The 21,595-nt window shown below is 31.0% G+C and overlaps 1 protein-coding gene across 1 annotated transcript in view; it reads right to left on the bottom strand.

Annotated features, from left to right (window-relative positions):
- Nucleotides 1–2,922, bottom strand: part of LOC100167672 (protein dachsous) — a 131,863-nt gene extending 128,941 nt beyond the window's left edge. The window contains exon 1 of the mRNA XM_003241627.4: nucleotides 2,702–2,922. The gene's annotated coding sequence lies outside the window, so the exon portion shown is untranslated. The remainder of the gene's footprint in view (nucleotides 1–2,701) is intronic.
- Between the last annotated feature and the right edge of the window lie 18,673 nt (nucleotides 2,923–21,595).

The raw sequence follows: 21,595 nt of genomic DNA, 5'->3' as shown, positions 1-21,595 counted from the left end.
AAAAAAATTAAAAGAAATCTTAAGTATACGCACTTTTGAAATAGGTAATATATAATTTAGAGGAAACGTTGAAGTTGTTAGAAACGAATGAACATCACGGTGGTGAACGATTTGAATAATTTTATAATTTCGGATAGTCAGTTGTTTTATATACTAAGGGTTATTTATTCTTGTTATTTTTTTGTCCGTTTTATAAAAACCAATATTACCTATATATATCCTTACAAACACTAAAATTCAACGTTAATCGATCAGATATGTCGGGTAGATAGGGAGTCTGTTTCTTTCACTCCACTCTCACCCTAACCCCAACCACTCATCGTTGTTCTCTATATTTCTCTATCTCTCTCAGGTCTTCAAGACCTCTTGCACCGGTATTTGTGTCGCATAAAACAACATGCACGACTCGGGTTTATGGAAATGTACCATAATTATCTGTACATACGGAATATTCGATTGGTGAGTAGGCTGAACGAATAACCTGACCATTCGAATGTAAAATAATAGCCAGTCTACTACAAATTAACATAAAATAGTTTTGTATCTCTTAAAAAGTTAAAACGAAACAAAACATATCACGCGGGATAAACTAACTCAGTATTAGTAGAGGCATCCATATAATATATTATATACTAAACATAAATACAAGTTTGTGTGTACGACCAACTCGCGCTCGGTGACACGCTGTACGTGGTCAACAGTTTTCCGGTTACACCTTTTTTGTAGGGTTCGACGAATGTTCAGCACACTTCTCGTACATTATCGGAAATGAGATATTATAGATACTTACTAGGTTTTATTTACATTTTAAGTCAACTATTAGGATTTTAACGAGACACCGTTATATAATGACGTTTTGACAGGACATTTAGGTACCATCTGAAATATACACCTATATAGTATAAATACATATACACACAGACACACACAGACACACACAAACACACCTCGTTTACATATTGTCAGTCATCACTGGGGATCATAACAATTATAATATGTGTGTACAATGAAAAACATATCCTGTGTCACAAATAGGAAAAATGTTCAAAAGGTGGGGGCACAAAGTATTCTTTGTAAAAATAATTTTTATTAAAATTAAGTACTATATTCTATTCATATTTTTGAAAGGAGCTTTTAGAAAATAGAAAATTGGGGAGAGGTTTGCCCTTGTGCTTGTACCGCAAATAATATCCTTTGCGGCTATAGTATATTTATTATTTAATATGCTAAAAGTTTAACGAACCAACGACGAACGCAGGTATACGCAGGGTTAACAAAAGCCTGGCACGTGTTTTTTGCTGCACAATATAATCGGACATAACAATAATATATACTACAGCGGGATGGTAATATAATAATATAGCATATGTACACATACGCAATAATGGGGTGTGAAAACAGATATTTCTCACGCGGTTTTCTAACAATATCTACAAAGTTCTATTCGGCGTGTCAACAACACTCAACACAACACGTATTTGTACCTATACTTATCATAAAATATGTTGTCATTGTGTATAATATATATATATATATATATATATATATATATGACTACACCGGCGACCTAAGCGGGGCCCTTTGACGGTGAGGAAACAAACATCCTTTACATAATAATAGTGATGATAATGTGCTGTTGTCGTGCGTATTGTGCTGCATGTGTAAAGGCCCAACAAAAGAGGCAATAAAACGTATAGGCGCGAAGGGGTTCCTCTATTAACGTGCAGTCTGACAGAATAATATATATAATATTATAAAAACGGAAAAAAATACGTTCGTTTAGCCCCTGTGACGAAGTTATATACGCGTACATCGTGTATATATATAGTTAAGAGGTATATTATTCTATTCCAAAAATATAATTAGAAATACAAAGAACCGGCGACAGACGCATCCACCCGAATTCGGTAATAACATAAATCTTAAAACGGGAACGAGTGACAGACAGACGAGCAAATATTTTCAATAATATTTTACTGGGTTTGGTTTCTTTTATTTTTTTTTCGTTTTTTTTTCATGCGTCGTTCGCTTACGTCCGCCGAATCCCGATGATAAATACAGCACACACGCATTATCAAAAAACTGGTACGAATTTTCGTCCACCACCGCCACCTCTCGCCAACCACCTCTCGCCACCACATGCGCACGGCCGTATCTAATAATGCGGCGGCAGCATACGGTGCGCGCGTATGGGAAAAGTGTTGTGCGAAAACGCCGTGCGGGAGACTTGAACGCAAGTGAAGTAAGTAATAAAATATTACAAGAGACTTTAACGCACACACGTGAGTTGAATATAAATTCCGACCGGCGACCTCTATGTTTTATTTATTAGAAAGGGAAAAAATTGTACATAGTTTTACCGGACGGAACATCTTTTATTACATATTACACACACACTCAAATACATTGGTACATATATACTGTATAAGTACACTATATGTGAGTATGTTAGCTAAATATGTTATGTCACCCGAAAATTTGCTGAGCGCACGTGCGAGCGAACTTTACGAATATATAGTATTATAGTACCAGCGAATCGCAATGAATGGCGAAAACAAAAATGTCATTAAGATCGATAACCTAGCCTATACCCTGATATATCATGAATAAAAGTATCGTATTATTCACAACCGATTACAGCAGCTTTATCCCGTTTAAGAGTCATGGGATGGAGACAACGAAAGTTCAGTTAAGTTAGTACCTGTATCCTGCAATGTCGATTCCCGTGGACGACGATGGGTCGTCGTCGTCGTTGTAAGAATTGTATTAATCCAAAAATAAGTCAGTGCGTATCCAACAGTGTATAGTATGCTGCGACCGCACAGTAATCTTACTAAAACAACAACCACACGCGATGAGATTGAATTTTCGGCGCACTGAGAATATAACGATATAGATATAATATCACCGCAAAAACTCACAGAAATCTATACAAAAAAACGGTTGCAACGGAACGAGCACAGCATATACGCACTTGCACGAACAAGCAAACCAACGGGGTAGGATAAAAATATTAAAAACTTTATGAAAATATTAAAAAACAAAAACACTAAACACACCGCGCACGCACACACCAAAAAACGAAAACACGATGCGTCGGAACGGAATTATTATGATTTTATAATATGCGATCCCTCAGCCAAATAAATAAACGCATAGAGATATAATTTATTTTCGATTCACAACGAGAGCGGATTGGAGAAAATAATAATATTATAATAATGATGGCTTGGAAGCGGACACAAGAGAAAAATTATAAAAAAACCGGCGCGCGCGCCCGAACGTACGGTAAGGCGGTTGTGCAGTGACTGACTCGGTCCCGGTCGGCTCCAGAACTCGTTTTGTGCGCTCGCCACAAGTGCGAGTAGCGTGGTCGCTCCTGCGCGTGCGTGTGTCAGTATGCGTATGCTCGCCTGCGGAGATCGTGCGCGTGCGCGCGCGGGCCAGCTCCTCTCGGGTGTCGCGGGGTCCGCGATGCGCGCGCCGCCTTCGTCGACAAGGATCGCGGGTACCGCCGCCGTGTGGTACGTCGACCGCGCCGTGCCGACCCGACAAGGACGGCGCGAAACAGGTTTTTAGTCGCCGCCGCAGTCCGAGAGTCGGGCGCGCGAGCTGCTATTATAGCTCCTCGGTGCGCAGCGGCCGCGTGTACCGGGCGGCGGCGGATGCCGGCCGAGAGCGTCGGAATGATTCCGAGTCGGCTGGCGCGCATGCGTGCGGCACGGTGCGTGCGCGACGCGCGACAGACGAGCCGGCCGAGCGCCTCACTTGGCTTTCGCCTGGGCGTACGCGTGTGACTTCTTGGCATGCCACACAGCCCTTGGCGGGTTCGACGACGAATCTCATGACAGTACAATGTAAAATTATATAAAACCATAATATTGTAATTGTATTTTATGTCATTGTGTTGCCGGAGAAGACGCAGACGACGGACGTTTTCGACTACACCGCATAGGTACCTACCGCTGTCGTAGAATTTAAAATTGTTTGGACTATCGCATGACCGTCTTGACGAGAGTTTGACACAATCATTATTGGTGTTGTCGACTCGATCGGAGGGATATTGCCAACTTACCAGTCGATTACGCGTCTATCGAGTTTTCACAAAATCGGACAAAATTTCGGGTACCTATATCTCCAATTTTTATTTAAATTAAAAAAAAAAATTTTTTTTTATCAATTTCGATGATTTATTAACACCATGGTATATAATACAATATTAACATATTATTTTTCAACAATGTCATCGCTGCAGCTATTTTCGGGTTAACCGGTATTTTCAGTTTTTCGGTTTGACAGTACATTACAATAATTCTCATGCACCGTGCGCGGTGTATCATATGGAAAATACAGTCAGCTCTGGTGTCAACATAATTTACATTACTCTTAATATATCCATGTGTCAGTAGGTAAGTCATTAACGCGTTAAATTTATTAACGACACAGTTTTAATTAATTTGTTTTTAGTCCATATTATTATTATTTCTATGATATTATGAAAGTAGGTATTACGGATGCGCGGTTATTTGTTTTTCTACTTCCGTTTTCGTGTTGCGGACTTTGCAATCCGCATTATATCTTATTGGTTGTTATTATATTGTATTATATTATGGTTGTATTGCTATAGTCAGTTTCGATTTGTTTTCGAGATAACTAATATCTATAGAGGTAGGTTACCTATATAATGATCGACGAGAAAATGGTTTCCATTATTATGCTTTGTACTTGTACCTACCTAAATATCGACAAGGACTTAGACACAATTCTCCTCCTCATATCGGCAGTGATGAATTACACACGAGGTATAAAGATATAGATAGGTAGGTATATAGGTACACTTTAACACTTACCTATTATTTATATATGTGAAAAGGTAGGTATATACTCTAGAACATTAGTTAATATCGGTTATGATTGAAATACGTAGGTAGGCTCCCTTTTGTATTTCGTCAATAATACAATTATTTTCATGTCTTTATTGTATTGTGTGGGGGAGTCGTCGATGATGATGTGGTATATTATATAGGTACTATATCGGCGTCTTCCAGCTCCAGCCGCTCGTATAATTAATATCATATAGGTACGACATTATATTAGTAGGTACTCGGTCGCGGAAATGTCAAGGTATACTATATAGGTATACTTATGACGTGGTCTCGTAGTCCGTCGTATAGTTTGTACCTATATATACCTACCTTGTTGCCAGCTCACGGGTCAGCGTTATGATAATATATTATATTAGAAATCGACCGATCTCTTCTCCGTTCGATATATATAATATTATAAGTAGCCGCAGAATATAATATGTATATATTTATATATGTATTGACGACAATATCGCTCGTCGTACATAGTAGTCGGCGCACGTCACATATATTATGTATATAGAGCTTATACAAACGGTTTGTGTATAATATAAGTTGGCGTATATAATATAATATCGCGTCCTTATATATTATATTATACGGCGTGCGGCAACGTTACACGCGTATTTTTACACGTCCTTTTTCTCGTTCCTTTATAAAATGGCGTATTTATGTGCACCGCACAGAGTTCCGGGGAGTACATATAAGTTCGCGACGTCTTATCGTAACGCGTACGCTAAAGGTATTGGGTAGTTGTAGGTACTTGTGGTCACGGTCGGTTGCGGACGAGCCAATTTTATTTACGTGTTATTCAAATACTGTGCATCAGTATTATAATAATATATAATATGAGACAGTGACGGTGCGTGCGGTTCTGTATGTAACTGCCGCCTCATGGGCAAGGGTTATTAGTTTTTTCATTCAATCCACGACTAAATTGCAATTATATTATCTTAACAAATGTACTTACAGAAGTCATTAGAAAGGCTAAAAATATGTTTATATAAATTTTTCTGCGTTCAAGTGCGCTTATAATAATATTATATAGGTAGTGAAAAATCCGTTGCATTGGTCTTACGCAATGATTTGTGAAGTTTTTGCGAATGTAAATTTTCTATACATAAACAATAAACATATTATAACTGAGCTATCATAGTCCCCGACTAATAGCTATAAATAAAAAAAAACATATTATAATAGTAAAAACCGGTATTAAAAACAATATTCCAAAATAGTTTCATGTGATCATCTCTCTGCATAGTACCTATTATATTTGACACAGTTCGAAGATTAAACAGGTATTATTTTTCGGAACTTTCTCAGTACTTATATACTTAGTTTACAAATAATTAATCGTAGTAAAGTGTACCTACGCAAATCGCCAAACTAAATCGTCTTGGCCTAAATCTATTCAAAATATTTCATAACGTAAATCGAAGAATATATTAACTATTGAGACAAAATCTAGATCGATCACGTTTATAATAGGTATCCTAGTATACTATGATCGGTTACTTATAACCAAGTTTATGTTAACGATTGATATATTTTGATGGTACCGGCCCTAATTTTTGCAGCAGTAATAACGGACAATAAATAATTTTTGAAAAATAATCTTTTATACGTAAATTAAATTAAAAATATTATCTATAAGTACCTACGCGTATAGAGAAGTTTACCAATTATTCTAAAAATTACCATTTCATATACAAACTGCGCTTTTTAAGCCATGTGGCTATCGTGAAAAGCTAAAAAAATTATTCAGAATCAAATTAAAATGTTCCATCAACAAATATTATTATCACACGTGTCAAGTAGGATGCATACAAATTCTAAATTAATATATATATATTTTTAAAAACATATTTTGCTTAAAATATTATTGTTTATTAACAATAAATTATCGCTCTCGTATGTGTTTGTATAAAATGTCTTAATGTTGTATGTATAGGGATTTCTGTTAAATTTTTCGGTAATGATGAGTTCTATTTTGCCAAGAATACGATAAACACTTCGTCGTATATAATGCACATAGTTTATGTCAAATCAACTGCACGTATTAATTTCAGTGGTCGTGTTGTTACTTGTTTTAAATGATTATCTTATTAAATAATCAGCAGTAATATGTCTGATAATATTTACACTTGCTTCGTGGTTATGATTTGAGTTAAGAGATAAAAACTTTCATCAGAAAATTAATTTTTGAGGACACTTTAAACTCTACACCTCATCCCTAATTCAATTTTTTTTCTAAGTTTTTAAATTTAAAATCATTGACAAGTAACAACCTTCTTACATTTTTCACTTTAAAATTATGCACAATATTGCAACGTAAAACCACTCAAATTATAATACTAATAGCAATGAACAATATATGTTTTTATTAGTAAGTATTCTCTTGTATTGATAAATTTCTGAAAATATACAGCCATACATGATGCATTACAAATAAATGGCAGTTGTACACTTGTACTTACTAGTATACCTATCTTGGATCATCATTATTGTAATATTGCGTTTTCCCTTATTCAATATTATTCAGTATTGTGTGTAACGAACCAATTAAGCCTACGAATAGATAACGTTAATGACAGCATATTTTTGTTCATAACACTTAAACTCATATAGTTGTAAACGTTTTTAACGTTGTTACGTTGTTAATAATGACGTTTCATAAAATTCCCGATGTAGATATACTAACGGTTAGTTTAACCTAGCTTAGATTGATTTTGGATGCAAATCAACTAGTGGCTACTAACAAGAATATTATTTCTTGTCGGAAAAAAAGCTAATAAACCAAATATAATGTAAACTCATTAATTATAAACCTACACAAACAAATTTTTATTATTATGTTTATGATGTTTATTACATTTTATCATATTATATAATATTCAATAGTTAATAATTTAAAAACATTTTATCTAGTATAAGTATCAAATCTGTAAAATAAATTGTAATGTAAAGTATTGTTATGTTCAATGCCGCGGGTCGTCTATAGAAAAAAAGAGAATATTATTTCTTTTAGAAAATAAAAAATATTTAACCAGTAGGTATAACTCGTGATGACGTAATCAATTGATCAATGTAAGCATACGTTTTTAATTTTCAATTCTTTTAATATACTTACCTCGTTTATGATAATTCAATGATGATGGAATAAGATTAGACAAAAATATTTTCATACACGAAAGTAAACTAAAAGGTAATCGCAATTTATTGGTAGGTACCTATATTGTCCGTAAAAAAATATGGAGCGCAATTGGTACACTGATCCTAAAATGAAAAAGTTGTTTTAGGCGCAATTGGTGTATGCCCGAGTATAGATGTAAGACGACAAATACCAATATAGAAAACCCCTAAAAAACCTCGTGGGTGGTCCGGGGTAAGGAATCGGCCTCAACGACCATAATATACAACTCTGCCTCCTCAAACAATAAGCACAAAGATAATCAGCATTTATTCATGGAGAAAATTAATATTTAAATTGGAACATCCATGTGGGTATTTAGTAACTGTTAATTAATGCAATTATAGGAATAAAATTTAAAAACATATATCTTATTCCATTTATACCTACATCTAAACTATTACGCACCTACTATAGTTTCTATATGGGTAATGATGTTTTATTTTTATTTCAATAAAGTTAAAGCTATTCTGCATTATACAGTGGTACAAAAAAATATATAAAGGATAATAATAAGTAATAACATATTATAGGTATACGTTTATTTGTATACAAACTAATATTTAATGAAAAAATAAACATATTATATATTACAAGTGATTTATAGTTATAAATAGTAAAAAGTATAATAGAATATGTGCAGGTTTTGTACGAAAGTATTGATACATCCTAACAAATTATTGTAATTATTACTTGCTAGTTACACATCATATTTGATAGCAGATAATTTATGGGAAAGTATTAAAATTGGTATCTGGCTGAGGAAGAAACAAACCCAGCTGAAACAGGGTATCGGTAGGAACTACTGTATTATGTCTTGCAAGTATTCTTGGAGCATCAACTCCACATTCAATGAATCCTTGAATCAACCCATTTCCAAATTTATTACGCCTATATCATCTAGACCCGGGGTCAGCAACACGTGGCCCTCATATCAGTTTTATGTGACCCTCAAGTAAAATGTATAACCTTTATAAAAATAGATATTATGTATAAAAATTATTATCATTATTGTAATTTTTTTTTTAGATAAGTAGCATGTAGGTACATTGGTAATAATTAATTAATACTACCTAACAGTCATTAACTTAAATAAACTATATTTGATACGACCATATATTTTTGTTTAAAATAAAATCAGGTATATTCAAATTGTAGCCCACCAAAAAATGTGTATATTTTATTTTTTGGCCCTTGACATCAGAAATGTTGCCGACCTTCTGATCCTGACTCTAGATTCTAGAGAATAAAGTGTAAGAATCGTCATATAGTCATGCATGAGAGATTTTTTGGAAGTGACCGGCATAACTCAAGCAACGGTTTTGGACTGATCCGCAATGTATCGATGGTGGAATATGGTGACCAAACAACAACCCCATATGGCCATATTCAAGAACCACGTGAACTAAGACATTATAGATTGCCTTTCAATCAGATGGTGAATCAAAGTTTACAGTTGAATTTTGCCTAATAAAAATTAGAACACATACCGCTTTAGTACAAATGAGGGGACGACAATTAATTTATTATAATAATATAATATGTTTACATAGTATGTAGTTTTATACTTATGTTCAAAGTACGACGGAATATTCAAATACGTGTCAACTGTATAGCAATAATATATACATATCTATACTGACATAATATATTAGTATCTATATAAAGTAATATACATTGGTATAGGTTTATAATAATGACATAAATACACAATTTTCAGACCAAAAAGATTCGATTTTCTTTGGTCTATACAGGGGCGGACTTAAAAATTTTCCGCCCCTATACCAAATTAAATTTGCCGCCCCTATCAAAAAAAACTTACTATTTAATAAAATATCCTCAAATAAATTAATTTTTTCAATACCTAATATGTAATTATTTTTTTCATTTAAGTAAACTAAAAAAAACTCTGATTCAAATATAACATCTTCTGTTTATTTTTTTAAAGTAGCAACAGGGGCGGATTGGCCCACCGGGAATTCGGGAGTTTTCCCGATGGACTGCCCCCTACGCAATAAGTTGTTTTTAATTTTTTTTAAGTATTTAATCAAACTTTTTGATAAAGAACTAAAAAATAAAAAAACACTTGTCTTGTGTGCATTTAATTATTGGACGCAACATCTCTAGGCAGGTAGGGAGGTACTTATTATATTTTTGGATGCTAGTAAATTGACTATATTATCAAAGGTGGGCAAGTTAATGAAAATAATTAACTCAAGTTAACTTAAGTTAGAGGACACAAGGTCGATAAGTTAAAAGTTAACAGTTAACAAATTATAAATTTAACTCGATAAGTTAAAAGTCAATATAGAAAAAAATATTAACTTAACTCAGTTTAAAAATAGTTAATCTATTTTTTTTTAATTAGTATGTAAATCACATAAAGAGTGAATGTGTCTTTCTAGTTTCTAATTTATAAATTTTAAAAAACAATTTTATTGAACTTTTATTATAATGTATTAATGTACACTGTATACCATTTTATTATTTACTAACTTACGGTTTCTATAAAGCGAACGTTAATAAATACTATCCATGTACTCCAATATTTGTATACATCTATTTTTTTTTTATAACGAGACATTTCATAAACAATAAGATAATCTATAATAAAAGACTATCGTCGTTGTCGTAGACGAGTTCCTGGGAAAATATAAATATTATTTTGCTAAAAATAAACGAAACAAAATCCACAATTTCAAGATTTTGAAGTGATGGATAAAATTTTAAATATTATGTAGGTACCTAATTTAACAAAATCAAAATAAATATTCAACATAATTTTTCCGCCCTCCAAAATTTGCCGCCCTATGCGGCCGCATAGTTCGCATTGCCTTAAATCCGCCCCTGCGTCTATATATAGTTAGCATTACCCCACAGTATTATTACTACTATTAGTATTATTATTATCCCCCACTCTTAACGCATTATTGGATAAAATATATTGCGCTTATATACAATTAAAAAACTTACCTTTGATGTTTTGTAGGTATATATACCTATATAAATATACACATTCCTATCATGGTCGGTTGGCCTGCAACGTTTTGTATAAACACATGTTCTTTTGTAATTATTCTACAGTAGTACTTGGCTACCTGAATACTCGCTTTTATCTGTTTACGCATTTTTGATACACATACACGGGGTATGTTAAAATGTTATATTAATAATTTGTATGCATTTATGTATTATGATCATCATATAATTATAATATCGAAAATTGCCCCGAGGCGCTGAAATACAATACTACGCGCACTGTTACAATATATTATATTTTATAATACACGTCGAAAACCCGAATCTACGTTTTATATATTATTTATATGAGCATAATATATAATAGGTAGGTACCTATAGTGCAGCCGTTCTGCTATGGCGATGGCAATTGTAACCGTAGAATATACCACTGTGACAGTTATAGCTCTGCAGTGGTTAATAATATTACAATAGGTACTTACCATTGTTGTTGACAATCATTATTCGAAATTTAAATTATTGTACCTATTACATTTCAGTAATGATTGTTATTACGTTCACCATATTATTATAATACGTACCTATATGTAACTATGATATGAGTACATTTTAAATTTTAATTACCATTAATCATTTTATGGAATTTAAAGAATTCTTAATGAAGTTCAATTAAAAAAATAAAAAAACAAAACGTTTAACTCAATTAACGCAAGTAATTATTATTATACATAAATGATGGTATGAAAAAATACCGGAGAAATCGTTCGGCTGGTTTGGTGTGTACCTCGACATTGCGTTGGTCACTTTAATGGATATTGTGTTAAAATTCAATGATAATTTAGTATTGCAGATGAAAAACGATTCCGAGGTAATATGTCAACCTCTATTTCAAAGGATATTTTGTAATATATTTATTTATATAATGTATTACTATTGTAGTACTAATACCACAGTAGGTTAAACTAACTTTTCCACAAAATATCGCATTTATTATATTACTAATAACTATATTATAAAATACATCATTATATATTAATATATAATTACTGTTGTTGTATATGAATAAGCTACGAAAAATGGAAATAACTGGAGAATGATGATATTGTAGTGATAGGAGAGACTATATTATTATATTGTACTAGGAAGTCGTTTAAACAACCGCAAAACGAGGTTCAATGGGATTATGTATAAATTAAAATAAAACAAAGTACATGATGATGTCAAGGAACAATCTAAACATAAACGACTTATTGGTGGCCAATTTTAAATTTAAAGCAGTGGACAACTTTAAGTATATTTGGGAGTAAACATCAACAACAAGAATAACATGAAGTAAACGAACGAGTCATGAGTGGGAACAGGTGCTATTATAGTATAATTAAACTCATAAAATCAAAATTACTACCATGAACATCAAAGATACGCCTATACCACTGCCACCTGCGACCTGCAATAGTGACGTATACGCAAGTGAGACATGGTCATTAACAATAAAAGTGATGAGAAAAAGTTAATAATGTTTGAATGAAAAGTACTCCGGATCCGGAACATATATTATATGGGTCACGATGCTTTAACCGAAAAACAAAATAGGTATGAGAGAAAAAAAAACGAAGAACTGCATAAATTGTACAACCATATTTTATTCTAGCGTTTATCAGGAATAAAAACAGTAAAAGTAATTTATTGGACACACTTGGAGAACATATTGCCAATTAATAAAAAAAAGTAGGTACTAAGTAGTTGAAAAAATAAACAGAACAACACCTAAAGTAAGTGATATTGAACTTGGTAGATCGATGTAATTGCCAGAGATCTGAGAGCAATCGACCAGAATGTGATCCATGGACTACGAGTCTATACTTTTATTTTTTAATAGACAGAGGTGGCAAGACCTGTTGAAAGTAAAGGCAGCAATAATTCTCAACGGACTGGTAAACTAAAAAGAAGAAGAAAATATTATTATTATAACTTAAACGTAAATACTGACGACGCGCCGTAGAATTATAATTCAGTAGTTAGTCAAATTTAACTAAATGCTTTAAATATTGTGCTATTCACAAAAAAATATAATTTAAGTAATAGTGGAGTATTTCAAGTATCTATACGGTTAATATTTTTACAATAAAATAAAACAGTTTAAATAAAAAATCATTATTTTTCATAAATGTTTATATTAATAAAATTACATTAAAATTTGATAAAAATATCGTGGCTCTATATTATGCTAAACGTTTTTTTTTTTATTAGTCAGAACAACTTATGAGGGATTTTGTACTATACCTATTTTCAGCTTTTTGGCTTAGATTTATATAGTTAAATAATTCTTTATTTTTACTTGGAATAAATTTTTCTCTATCAAATGATTCCACAGGATGAAAGTTCATCGAACGGTTGAATACACGAATTAAAGCTAATACTGAATATTATGAAAATTTTAATCACTTCAGCTAGGTATTTTATATGGTGATAACGAGAATAATCGTATAAGTAAAAATGGACAATGGTTAGAATGAAATGTTTTGTATTACATTTTATATCGCTTGGATATAATTATTTTTATTTGACTTAGGTATATTTTATGCTAATAGTTAATCGTATTGGGTTAGTTATATTGTTATCTGTTTTTTTTCGTTGGTATATTGGTAATATTTATAAGTACCTATATTTATATAAATTTCATAACTATTATCATCGTTGTTTTAAATTCTTAAATGATCTTAAATGATTCAAAACAGCATCATAGATAATATGTTTGCATTATTATAGTATTACATTATTATGTACCTTTACCTGCATAAATTAATATTATCTGGTTAGTGATTTCAGTGGCGAGGTAAGTTTATATTATTGAGTACTGTTATGACATGGTACATGGTACATAATATATTAATTGACAATTTTATGAAGATAACAAAATCTGGACTATTATATAGCTTTGGAGGCGGAGCATTGAATAATAAAATGTATAAACCTATAACATCACATTGGTAGTGAAGATTCAGATGACTACAATTCATAACACATATAGTATCATTAGATACAAAGATAATATATAAATACTTTAAGTGTATATAATATAAGATACATGTCTGCTGATTAATGTTATTATAGCTTCATCGCTTGTATAGCTCCTGTAGTATAATTTATACGTACTTATATACGCACAACCTGTCACTAAAGCATTTTTATGCATTTATTATTTAATTAGTAATAAAACTGCTATAATTTATATTTGGAAATTAAAATCGTAAAATGTCTAATAACGCCGAGACATTGAGTGTAGGTATTATAGCGGAAATGTGTAATGATACCAAAATGCAGACTGTGCAACAATTTGATTAAAATGTTCACAAAACTTGTGGTGACACACAATCAACTTAATTGTATGTGGTGTAAAAAACTACTATATACGCATACATTAGCATACCCATAATTTGTGAATTTAGTGTTTACTGTCTTTGAAAGTTGCCAACCTGAAAATAAACGATTTGTGAATTTAAATATTTAAATTGTCAGTTCACTTTGTACGTAAAAAAATAAGTGTCAATTTGTTATAATATGATTCAATGTAGCTACTTTAATATTGTATACATTTTTCTACCTCTATTGGATCATTACAAATTTACTTATTTTTTTCACGTAAAATAATTCGCATTGGCGTTTCTGTGTAAATTTATGCAGTGACATTAATTGAAACACGATTCGCTTATATATATGTAATATGTGTGTGTGTGTGTGTGTGTGTGTGTGTGTGTGTGTGTGTGTGTGTGTGTGTAATATTATCACAAATTGACTTATTTTTTACGCATTAAATTAATTCACGTTTAGCTACCGTGTTTATAAAATGTACACAGGTTTACTATAAAATAATATATAAATTATGATATTATATAGGTACTTAGTTGAAATTTAACAAAAAGGTTTTACAGTGTAGATACATAATACCTATATAGTTATGAAATGTGTGAACTTGATATAATAAATTATTATAAAATAGGAGGGTCTTCCGCAAATATAACTGTTATTGCTTTGCAGTTTGCAGGACTGCAATAGTGATATGATTATTCCATAGCCCGAAGTCTGTGCGAAATTTTGAAGACCCTTGCATAGATCAAGGTATATTATATATGGTTATAGGTTATAGCTGTTATGCAACGCTGTAACGATATTATATTTACTTCTTTTTCATGCATTCAATTAATTCACGTTTAGCTATACGACGTTTATACATTTACACAGGCACGGATCCAGAGAATCTGATTATGTAACTTGTGTTAAAAGGGCCAATGTCTCTTATGCTGTATGACCAAATTAGATTTGACATTGGCCTTTTTGACAATATTCGATAAAGTAATAATCGATTTATTATGGGCCTATTTCGACATTGGCACATATTATCTATAGCCACGACATTGGTCATTTCGAAATCAATTAATAAAGTTTATAAATGTAGAAGTTACTAACATTATGTTCAATTGAATATTATTAATAGGTTTTCATAAAAAAATCAAGTTATTTAATTATTAAAAATGGTTTATTTTAAATTTTAGTTTTTGACCAATGTCAAATCAAAGTAATTTTATTATTTTTTCTGGGGCCAATGTCAAACTAAACCGTACACATTTATACTTAAAAACAAAATATAAATGATTTGTTTAATACATTGACTGATCGAGTAATCGATATTATAAAAAATTGGTCAGAAATAGGTATATGAGTTTTGTCGACCACACGAGAAGACTTAAAAATAAAATGAGAGTTATACAATGAAATAAATGTAATTAAATAACAGAATATTTTTAGAGTTCAAACATAAAATTTAAGATTTTTATGTAAATTTAAAAAATTGGTCAATTCAATATTTTAAATTCCCGAGCATGTCAAAATATGACATTGGCCGTTCAATCATTGTAATCAATGTGATAAATAAATTATTGATTATTTAATATATAAAGCGACAATGTGAAAATAAGTTTAGATTTCGTTTTTTTGTTATTTAATATATAATATTTATATTTATAAAACAATATTTTGAGGAGGTGGGGGTGGGCCCCTAGCCCCCCCCTGGATCCGTCCCTGCATTTACACAGGTTTACTATTGTAATGAATCAAAAATGAGCTTGCGCGTTGCTATTGATGAGACATGACCTTATAATTATGTATTAACTAAGGTGTTATAGTTTGGCATTTTTAAATAAATAATAATTGGTGGGGTTTGGATTTTCGACTTTCTTTACCTTAATTTTACTATTCACTAAAGCCTATATAATTACGATTAATAGGGATCGAGAATACAAATTAATATAAGGAGGTTATTTTACCTAATAGGTCATTTTAAATTACCTAGGCTTGTAAGCTTTTTATTTGATGATTTAATTCATTAATATTATTACAAATTACCATTGATTACGAATTAATAAATTAATAATTAATATAATTTTTTACCTGCGTACAGCAGGCAAGTATTAAGTATCTTCTTTTCAGGTGAGCTCAGGAGATGAAAATCCACAGAGTGAATGAACTCAGGACAATGAATTATTTCTTAGTTCTTAGGTAGTTAAATGATTTTAAAACACTTTTTTTTTTTTTAATCAAGAATTTATACAATCTATACTAAAAAAAAAGTACAATAAGCATAAGGTATGTTTTTATTAAATTAAGTGCAATAGCTTGAGTGTCTTGAGGGAAGAAACCGTCCAGTGAAGGTACTTCGATAAAACACTTTTCAACACTTTTTAATTTGAATAAAACACTTTTAATTAAATATCTCGCGATAAGTAACACTAGTGACCTTTCGTACTTCTCGTTCGATTTCAAATTATTGTCGTTTATTTGAAAAGGTACAAAATGTTTTATTGTAAACGCACATTTTGTCATATTAATTATTAAATATAGATATATATATATAATATACTATGTAATAATAATAAGCTTATAATATAGATTCTTGTATTATGTCGAACGCCGGTAACTTGAACTTTTCGTAATGTCGAACTCAACTGAAATGCCTTTGAAACAATTCCATTACAATAAAACTCAATATCTCGAATTTTTATCTGTGTCTTTTGAGTTTCGATCTAACAAGAGTTTACTGTAGATTTTAATATTATATCGCGCTTAATTGAAATTTAATGAAATTACTTTACGGTGTGGATACATAGTAGATACTGACCTAAGAGTTGGGTATCTAGAAATGAAAGGGGTGGGGGGGGGGCTAGATGAAAAAATGTTCGATTATCAATCAATCTTAAATATTCCTAATTGCTATTAAGCAATATAATGTATATTTAATGCTACTCACCTCTTTACTATAGCCAACCAACTGAAAATGTAAGTAATCTTTGAAATATCTTAAGTACCTACCTAAGGCCTAAGGGAAGGGCCGACGAGGGGTTCAGTCCCTGTAGCCTCCTCCCCTTGTATCCACACCTGCTACCCCTAATATTAATATGTATGTATTAGATAATATTATGATACATAATTAATACATTATTATAATTTATAAAATAGGGTCATCTAAATAATTGTTGCCTATTGCTTTGTACGATTGCACGTAATAATATATATTATTATGATCATTGCATAATAAGTCTGCGAAATTTGACACGACCCTTGTACAGGCGTATATATATCACGGTTATAGGTTAAAGCTGGTTCGCAACGCCATAATGACATTATATCATTATGTATATATATATTGACATATTGTTTAATGATAATATATAGATAATAGTTGTATAGTTGTATACGTATATACTATACATAGGTTTAGAAGCAAAATTGATACGTTAATTAGACCGCGCGCGCGTTCGCGTTAATGCAACCGAGTTTAAGAAAAACCATACGCGTGTGTATTATCGTAGGTACCTACCTATCTATACGTATATAATATAATGTATATATGTGGCGCGAACATGAAATGATTTATTAAGTATAATATATTTGATATCTACTACTGCAACTGCTATTACTATACACACACACACATACATACATACATATATATATATATATATGTATACTACTACTGTATCAGTTATATACCCACTAAATATCCGGCATTCATATGTAATAAAGGTACGTAGTATATATAAATATATAATGAATCACTTTGTATAATATCGTAAGTATGGTATAATATATTACTGTGCGAGACTTTTTTGTACATAATTATACAAACGTATAATATATATTATTCATATCATATACTTTATACTTTATATACTCGACGAATTTTTCTATTTCTTTCCCCTCCCCCCTGAAGTAAATTTATATGTATACTTTATGTATATAGATTATATTATATGAGTATAATATTAAGTATATAAGTATATAAACTCTGCACTCTGCTGCAGTTTTACGTATATGGAAGTATATCACTGAAAATAAGATTTTATACTGCACTATATGTAATATTATACACTATATTATATTATACTAGAACGAGGTTAATTGTTAATAATGTTATAGAAAATGCATTTAATAAGCTATTCCGTAATATCCGATAGATAAACCCGTTTGGTTGGGAAAAAAATTATTGAAATAGTTCTTTTCCTCTTTCCTTATTACGCGTATTATTTTTGTAGACGACATAATAATATTATGTGTCTATTAAGTAACTACAACTCACACCATATATAAAATAGCATGTATAAATATTGTTGCGCCAATATGGTAGTTAACAGGTAGTGATAGGAAGAAAAAAAAGTTGAATTATATCGGTCGTCTGCAGGTTTTAACATTTTGTTCGTTTTTGTATACCTAGGTAATAGCTATTTCCTATATAGTAATATTTGGGTAGGTATAATGATATTATTATCAAGTAAATTACAGTTGTAGTACACTAGTACGTATTCGCAACAATGAGAAATATGTTGTAAACAGATATACCATATACATATATATCTTTAAATTCTATATTGATTTGAATTTTGAAAGATATCCTCAAAAATCACAATCCGCTTGGAATGTTATATTATACGATTATAAACGAGTGTAAGTTGAGATGGAACAGGTTGGGCTTAGGAATGTTCAAGTGGAAACATTAAAAACTATATTAACTGTGGACCAAAGCTATATACGCTCATACAATATTATTATTAAGTATATATTATGCGTTTGGTAAATTGGAAAATGCGTTACGTTGTATAGAAGAAATAAAAAAGAATTGTTTTTGATATTTTACGAAAAGAAAAATGAATTGAATTAATTGTTTTCATTTTTTTTTTTAATCTCGAAACCAGTTCTGTCGTGTATCCAATGTGTAATTTGTACTTTGGCGAATATAATTGGTGATAACCTTACTTCAGTAAATGACAGGGTGATTTGAGCCTCAAAACAAACCGGTATTTTCAATTATTTGTAATTCGTTTATAAATTAGTTTTTCAACAAAAGCACAACGCTAAAACATTGATTACAGCGTGGTATGACTAATTTCCAAAACTGGTTCCGCGAAGGAAATTCGATTTGATTAACAATATCTATTTTGGAAATAAAAAAAAATATTTCGCCACAGCCAGTCAGCGCGTATAATAAAAATAATAATAATAATATAATATGATATTGTACATCCGCATATTTTATTCAGCTTATATCGTAACCCACGAGTATATAATAACTATAATGTTATACGGGCAAAGGCCGAAATAGGTCAAACCTCATAAAAGCCCGGGCAATATGCGAACTGCCCACGATAGTTACTTGGGCAAAAGTCATATTTCGGCTTTTGTCCGGCAAACCTAGTTGTATGACCAACCTCAAATTTTGTGCAAAACCATAGCGTATACTAGCGTCTACAAATTTAGATGTTCAACACAGTTATAGGTACAACGTTTGTGTTTTTTATATTATATATAAAAACGAGAAAATAAATAGTATTATTGTTCAAATATAATTCCGTATAAATAATAATAAAAATAATATAACAGTTTTAGGTATAATGTTGATTTAAAATTTTAACCGATAGACTACCTACTTGAATATGCAAACAATAGCAACAAATAAATAAAACAAAATTATATCATCATATTATAAATTATATAGGTACTTACCTTAAAAAAATATTTTAGTCGTAATTTTATGATTAACTATAGGTACCTACTAATTTGTGTTTTTGGGCTGGATACACGTTTCTGACTGACTTTTCGTAAGGTTTTCAACGTCATGATTATTTATTAACAAAAACATATTAATCATTCATAGATTTTCCTTAGGTATAGAAGAAAAATATCTAGTAGCGTACTTTGGTTTTTTAATTCTTAAAATCAACATTATACCTAATGCCATTATATTTGAACGATACCATTAATGTTGAATGCATAATATTTAAAAAAAAAACATTTACGCTATCGTTTTCCATTGGCATCTATAGACACTATATAGTACGCTTTTGCCCAAATGAGGTTCATATATTCATTACTAGGTTTTCCAAAGGCAGAAACCAAAATATGACGTCTTGCCCAAGTCAGTGTCGTGGGCAGTTCACGTTTTGCCAAGTCGTTTGTTCGATTATGGCTTTTTACATATAAAATGCAAGTACATAGTGTAACTTACGATATCACAATAATTTAATCATAATAAAATTTAGCTATTTTTATTGACTTACCTAAACATTGCGATTACGTCAGAAAAAGTCATTAAAATATATTTATTGTATATAATATAGACAAAATATATATATAGGTATATATCATCGTACCAGCGAGTCTCGCTACCGTTATTGTATTTTTAGCACGAGCGTTGTTCGCGTTCAAGAGGCGTAATGGTATATGAAATAATCAAGTATATATATATTCTATAATATTATAAATAAATGAATCGTGTACATTCGGAAAAAAATCCAAAACGTTTAAGTCTTGTAAAATTGCACGAATAATCAATTTCTAGTTTTAATTATCGGCGGCGGATTCGGGCCGCTGCCGTCCGCCATATATGTATATATATACACATAGGAATGGTAACGCCCCGATAATATACATATACCCTACACATGACGTACACGTGTACATATTATATGTATCCATATATATATATATATATATATATTGTATATATATAATATGTATATATATAATAGCTGCTATTACTTTTAAATCGATTGGGAAGCAAATGTCTTTGAATTATCTATCGTGCGTAGGTATTTTCCCGTCGTATATTTTGGGCGTGAAACATATATTATGTATCGTGCGTTTATATATATATAATAATATTCATATATATGTTATAACATATTAAGCTATATATATATAGTATATACGTATCGGAATAATTTTTGTTCTAATTTTCGGCCACAATATTGGTATACGCGTATAATATTATTATAATCAAAAGCACGTGTATAATAATAATCCTATATAATATTGATTTATATATATTAAATGTTTATATAATATATTATTATATTATTTTATAGTCGGCGGCCGTGAATATTTTTTTCGGTCGGCCAACTCCTAGTGGGTGTTTGCACAGAGGACGACAAGCGATTTGCTGCTGCTGCAGCAGTGTACATATAAATATAATATATATGTGCGTATGTGTGCATGTACTATATGTATGTAT

Source organism: Acyrthosiphon pisum, chromosome A1 (genome assembly GCF_005508785.2).
Source record: "Acyrthosiphon pisum isolate AL4f chromosome A1, pea_aphid_22Mar2018_4r6ur, whole genome shotgun sequence".
In the NCBI taxonomy this organism is placed as follows: Eukaryota; Metazoa; Arthropoda; class Insecta; order Hemiptera; family Aphididae; genus Acyrthosiphon; species Acyrthosiphon pisum.
The sequence above is the reverse complement of the archived record's forward strand: the minus strand, read 5'-3'. Positions and strand labels throughout refer to the sequence as shown.